At 42.2% G+C, this 6000-nt stretch overlaps 1 protein-coding gene across 3 annotated transcripts in view; it reads right to left on the minus strand.

Moving 5' to 3' along the window:
* The window catches only part of Abca5 (ATP binding cassette subfamily A member 5), a 75254-nt gene extending 70220 nt beyond the window's left edge, over positions 1 to 5034 (minus strand). For all 3 annotated transcript variants that reach the window (XM_026401345.2, XM_026401346.2, XM_026401344.2), the window contains exons 1-2: positions 4823 to 5034; positions 381 to 453 (exon numbers count right to left, since the gene is read on the minus strand). The gene's annotated coding sequence lies outside the window, so the exon portion shown is untranslated. The remainder of the gene's footprint in view (positions 1 to 380; positions 454 to 4822) is intronic.
* Positions 5035 to 6000: the final 966 nt, after the last annotated feature.

Consider the following 6000-nt stretch of genomic DNA (forward strand, 5'->3'; position numbering starts at 1 on the left):
ATTGTGTCCAACTACAACTAAAAAATAAATATTTTTTTTAAAAAAACTTTATAATCTAAATCACTATCCTATCCAAAGTCCTATCCCTCTTCTAGTGTATGTTTACCCTGTCTGAAGGCCTTTGGAACTCTTTCTGCCCATGGAACTCTTTTGGAGATATCTCAATTCTTCAAAGTGGTTTCATCATAGGTTGACTCAAAAGAGAAGTGGCCAGAGTCTTAACTACAATCTCCATGGTCCCTATTCTAATTTGCCCACTCTAGTAACCCAGCATCTACATACCAAGAGGTGTTGAAAGGGCACCTTGGGGGAAATATAAAAAAGTCCTGTAAAACCTTCTTCCACAGCAATTAGTACTGCCTTGTTTTATATTAACCTACCTAATGGATGCCGATGATATGATTCCTCTCCAAAACAAGGACAATCTGTTCCAATCTTGTTAGCTGTCTCTACCTAGACAAAAAAGCAAGCAACTTTTTAGAGCGAGTTTTTCTTCTCTAAAAAAGTAAATATATGCAATTAAAGTTGGCTTATTTATATGCCCAGAAGACTAGAAAGATATTTTTACGTTAACAATGGAATTATAGAAAACTTTTGCTTTATTTATGCGTTTTTCTATTTTTTTCAATATGTACCTTGTAATAAAAATGTGATTAAGGAATTCAACATATTATAAAATACTAAATGAGGAAATTAAAAACAACAAAACAAAGGCAGTTAAGAGTGGACTGATAACCATCTCTAGGCCAAAAAAAAGAGAGAAAGAAAAGAAGGAAGAAAAACCACAAACATGATTTGCTACAATACAAACACAGAAACACTAACCAACGCAGCATGAACATTCTAGAGTTGAGTGCCAAAACATATTGATTTAGTAGATACTACTGAATTATTAATTCAAATTGAATGCTAAATGCTTAAATTTTCATGTTTAGGTAATAGATCCCTCATAGAATAGCTGATGGAGTCATAATATTTTTACTTCCTTGAGAACTGTTCTCTGACTTGAGGTTGAGTTGCCAATGGCCTTGTCTGAAGCTCATGAATCTGAAGTAGGTTCACAAGAGCCTTTTAAATCAGAACTAAATTTGACTCCCCACACACCGGACCCACTCACTACTACCTCCTCTACTTCTACCACTACTATTGATCTACAATGGTCAGAGTTTCCCCAGCAGTATGGAAAATAAAGAGAACACTGAGGTAAACATACATTGCATCATTAAAACTTTCTCCTGATGGGCAATACTATGCTCAAAACTTGATTTTTATTCCTTGAGATATATGAAATGTCCCATTTTCTCCCCAGTATATTTGCATTTTCACTAAACCTCTACAATCAAATTATACTTCTTGCAATCAAAAGCATTTTAACCAATATAAAAGGCACCAAAATCAATAAACGCAGAAACTAATGGTAATGTTTGAAGTGGTACAGTATAGAGGTTAAGAATGTGACTTCTGGCCAGGCCAAGTGGTGATTCAGGAGGCTAAGGCACGAAGATTGCAAATATGAGGCCAGCCTCAGCAATTTAGTGAGACCCTTTCTCAAAATGAGAAAATCTGAAAAATGGGCTGAGGGTGTAGCTGAGAGATAGAGCACCCTGGATTCCATTCCAGTACTGAAAAGAAAAAGAAAGAAAAGAGAGAGAGAGAGAGAGAGAGAGAGAGAGAGAGAGAGAAAAGAAAAAGAAAAAGAGAATAACTTCTAGAGCCAAAATGACTAAATATGAATCCTGCCTTTGCCACTTCTAGCTGTGAGACCCTGGACAAGTTATTTAACTTTTTTGTGCCTCAGTTTTGTCATCTGTAAAATAGAGTAATAACAATGCCCACTTCTCGGGGTTGTTAAAATGACTAAAAGAACTAACACATATAAAACCCAAAATGGTACCTGGAAGATGGCAAGTAATTATACATATTGATCACTACTATACCTAAAAACAGAATAACTAATATCTACAAAGGAATAATACAGAGTATCATATTCATGGAAAAAAAAAGAGCAATGCAATTAAGGAAAAATTAAAGAATGGAAAATGAAATAACAAAAGAAAGTTCAAAATACATAGTCTTGATTTTTAAAAATCTATAAAACAGTCCCATCATTAGTTCTGGTCCATTCAAAGCAATGTTTTTTTCTTAAAAATATTCCCTCTTAAAAAAAATCAGTCACTTGTCTAATGTTACCATATCTCTGTAAAATATTTCTAGTTAATAAAACAAATCACAACACAGCACTGAGAAGGCACTAAAAATTTGTAGAATAAACAATCCCATTGTTACATAGCGGGTAAGATAGCCTTTAAATTTTAATTCATTTTTACATGTACAGACCCAATTTAAAAACTGTGAGGAATGAATTAGGATTACAACCTATAAAATAAAGAAACTGAGTCATCCTGATGTTCAGATTCATCCTGGTAAGAGATGTGGTCAATCACCTTCTTAGCATCCTTGATAGATTTTCAGAAAGTTTTATTCTATCTTTGCAGGATAGATAATATTTAGAAAAAAAAAAACTGAAGCAGAATTTCCAGGCAGAGAAAAAGCTGTGGAAAAGCTAGATTTCCCAAAGGGATTGACTTATGTAAAGAAGAGAGATACCTGCAATATGGCAGAGGCATAAGGCAAAATGAAATGGGGCAAATGGAAGTGGTATACGCCCTTGATGACACTGTGAAGACAGACACTGGAAATGGATTGTAATTGGGTATGCAAAATGAGACGCCCTTATTCTGTGCACCCACAGCCAGCACCCTCTATTTCCTTTGTTGCACTTTTACACTTAAGGGTAATTGTTTTAATTTCCTGGAAATCATATTTCACTCATCCATTCACAAGCCCAATCTTCAAACCGCCTAAACTTCTATTGGTTGCATCATTCCCAGATTATAACTTTGATTTCTACTACATTGAGAAAACAGAAGCAATCAAAAGAAATTTCCCAAATCTCTCACTACTCTTTCTATCCACTTAACCTACATCTGTGCCTGAAGGAATATTGTATATTTTAACAATGTGCCATCTCAGCCTAAATTGAAGACTGTTTTCATTAGAACTCTGAACCACAAAAGCTTAAATGCAATCTGGTATTAGCTACTTTTGAATTAAGATTTATTTATTGGAAGGAGAGGTTAAGAAGCTATCTGGCACATGACTTTGGAGAAATTCCTACCCAGTTGCATTACTGGCTTCTCAATTTATAAAATAAGCCCTTTAACTTAATAGGCCTGCTACATTACTGGCTTCTCAGTTTACAAAATAAGTCCTTGAACTTAACAGGAGATACATTATAAATGCTTTCTTCTCTAATGTTTGAAAATTTATGAAGGTAGTGTGAAAATAAAACGAAAACTAATTGTTGATAAAATTTATCGTGAATTTTATAAGTGTTCCTTGTTGAAGGAATTATCTTTCAATAGCATTCATATGACAAGTCATCTCATAACTTTTCTTATATATAATAAATTCCTAAAAGCTCGTGCTTAAAACTATTTTTAATCCAATTAACTCACCCACTCATAATGATTATGATTTAGTAGAATATTATGAAACTCTTATATAATCACTCTCTCAAACTCAAGGATGGAGATTATAAATTGCATTTATCTTGGTATTCTTGACACAAAGAATAGTACATGGAATATAAACGACACTCACAAGTTTGTAACTTATTAATTAATAAGTTTGGTCTTATCTTGAATGCAAAATTTCCCTGTATTAAACCCCCTTTGAAGTTTTACTCCTTCAACAGCACACGCACCTACACAGCAAACATTCAAGGATCAATGTCTCTTTAAGTCTGATTTTAACGCAAATACACCCAAAGTCCTAGCTGCACTAATAATGTTCTCTCCTATGGAATCTTCCCTAACAATATATAATATCGATCTCTGGACAGACATAAAATACAGTAAATAAAGCACCAGAATTAAGAGTCAGACATCCCTAAACTGATCGGAGCTGACTGAGGCTCTACCTTTTTTACTAGCTGGGAACTCCCAAGTCTGCAAATCGGGTCTATACACCTCCAACCTCACACAAGACCCAAGGAGGTGCACCTGAGCCTGGCTGGGAGCTGGCGTCCGACAAATACTCTTCTCCCCTTAGAAATTCCTCAACTACAAGTTCACGCAGATATGTTTGATTTTTGCAGACTGGTTTTTCAAAACGCGAGTTCAAGCCTCGAGCCCGGGGGGAGCCGTGCCCGCGCCGCCCAGCGTCTCGCCAGCCCGACGCCCGCAGCCCGCCGGGCTCTGCGGCCGCCGAGACGTGTCTGCGCCAGGCGCTGCTCTTCCTGTCTCGGGGGTCAGGGTGCCCACCTCACCCGACGCAGGAGAGAGAACTCAGCATTTTCTCACCCCAATTCCCTTCAACACACTTGACTCCCGCCCCCCGGGGAAAGCGAGTGCTGGCCATCCAGCTCCTGCGAGGGACACTGACTTCTACATTTTTCCTTCTCCCTAAAGACGGACCTGATGATGGAGATGGCCCATAACCCGCCCACTGCGGCGTCGCGGTGATCCCGGGACCCGACCCGGTCCCCAGTGTCCCCGGGAGTGCCCGGGAGTCCACACGCCCCCATCCCGGGGGCTCCGCGGCACCCACTACGCAGGCAAGCAGCGCTCGCTCGGACGTGAGGGGGTCTGCGGCGTCCCTTCGCTCACCGCTGCTGCCCGCCCCGGGCCGCTGCACCCACTCCTCAGACCCCGAGTCCAGCCCTCACGCCACTGACCCTCCGCCTCCGCGCCCCCCGCTCCACCTCCGGCCTCTCTCACTGACAGGCCTACCGCGCCGGGGCCCGCGGCCCGCTCCTCACCTCAGGGCCGCAGCCGCAGCCGCAGAGCCGACAGGCCCCGACACGCTCAGTCTGTGGAGACCGAGCGAGTGACGGAGCTCGGAAATGTGTGTGTGAGGGCGCGGTCGCGACTGCGAGAGCGCGCCCCCGCCGCTCGGTCCCGCGCGCCCGCGTGGGTCCCTAGTGGTGTCCAAGCCACGCCCCGCCTTCTGCAGAGCGCACCTGAGGGCGGGCTTCGGAGAGGACGAGGCGGGGCCACGCGCGCGCTCCCGGCGCACGCAGGGCACCTGGGGGCGGAGCCCCGAGGGGCGGGACAAGCGGGGCGCGCCGCCGCCGACAGTGCACGCGCCTGTCCGCAGGTGCCGGATCCCCGCGAGCCCTGCCACCTGATTAGCCCTCAGGCTCTCGGCGCCTTTGCGGACCTCTAGCTGCCCGATCTTGGCGAAAACTACGCGCTCCCAGTCCGGGCTGGGGTTTGAGTAGCAGCCCTGCGGCCTCCTAGCGGGTAACCTTGAACCCCCGCCCTCACATCCTCCTCCCTGGCCACTTCTAGTTTAGCGATCCTTTCTTATCTGTGACCTTTTCTCCCGGGACTGTGCTTTTGAGTCCCTATGAAGTCCCTACTGCCTCCCGCCCACGTCCTCATTTCCATAATTCCTGCCTCCGCACCAGGAGCTACGTAGCACATCCAAACACTAAGCTTGCTTTTAGTACTGAAGTGCCCTCATCTATGTCTGGGAATGCTGCGGATTTTGGTTTTCCCAAAGGGCCCGAATGTGGCATCTGTCGAAGACTGCATACCACGTTTATTTTTGCTTAAAAAAAAAAAAAATGCAGTTTGGTGATTGGAGTTTCATTACCTAAAGTGGCCTAAATGGTGGTCAAAAGTTTTTTTTGTTTGTTTGTTTTTTTCCAGAGGGAAAGGAAAGTTTAGAACACCAGCATTTCTTGTCCATAATTCCTTGTAATTATTTTTAAAGACTTCAAATGCTATGTACACATTGTACGTGTTATCTTGTTTTTTTCTACTTCTTAAGTCTAAACCGTGTCTCTTCAACATTCATTCTGCTTTCTAAGTTTAAGAAAAAAAAAAAATCGAGGAGTCAAGATTATTTTATTTATCTTGCCCAATATGTACTAAAAGAAAATTCAGAGAGGCTCAACAAGACACATGATGATATACTTTGTCAAAATGTGAT

This window comes from Urocitellus parryii, chromosome 7 (genome assembly GCF_045843805.1).
Source record: "Urocitellus parryii isolate mUroPar1 chromosome 7, mUroPar1.hap1, whole genome shotgun sequence".
Classification (NCBI taxonomy): domain Eukaryota; kingdom Metazoa; phylum Chordata; class Mammalia; order Rodentia; family Sciuridae; genus Urocitellus; species Urocitellus parryii.